Genomic DNA, 767 nt, shown 5'->3' on the forward strand with positions numbered 1-767 from the left:
CAAAATCAACCATGTCTAATATCATCAAATCTACTCAAGTATCATATCACATAAAAGTAACTAAGTAAGAACGAAAGAATCAACCAACAACAATTGAATCTCCAATCGGAGTAGACACATGGACAGACACATCAAGACGATCACTAGTCAAATCCCAACCAACAGAATGATAGGCAGATACATATGAGAGAGTAAACCCCGGATCAAACAAGACTGAAGCAGGTCGATAACGAACAAAAATGTAACCTGAGATCACAGTATTAGAGGCCTCAGCCTTGGGCTTACCCAGGAAAGAGTGGCAAAAACCACTATCGCGGCTACTCTGGCCTGACTGCGCCCCTTCTCTGGAGACCTGAGAACCGCCTCTACCAGACTGGTGTCTACCCTTGGATTGATGATATCCTCTGCGGCCTGACTGAGCACTGCCTCTGGCTGAAGAACCACCTCGGCCACTAGATGCCGTTGGAGCCCTCAGAGTATGGAATCGGGAACCCTGCTGGAAACCACTCTTTCTAGAGCTGGGACAATCTCTCATCAGGTGACAAGAGTCACCACAAACATAGCAAGATCTTGGGGCTGGAGGCCGATACACGAAAGCCGATGAACTAGAGTGACCACCACAGTCAGTTAGACGGAGTAAGAACCACCATAGGACTGTCCAGCTCCATAGCCACTTGGGTCTAGAAGGAACACCTGAAGAAGCTTGCAACATGGACTAAATAAGGTGGTTGGGGCCTAACTGATAAGGCCTGGATGGCTGTCCCCAA

This window comes from Lycium barbarum, chromosome 4 (assembly GCF_019175385.1).
Source record: "Lycium barbarum isolate Lr01 chromosome 4, ASM1917538v2, whole genome shotgun sequence".
Lineage (NCBI taxonomy): Eukaryota > Viridiplantae > Streptophyta > Magnoliopsida > Solanales > Solanaceae > Lycium > Lycium barbarum.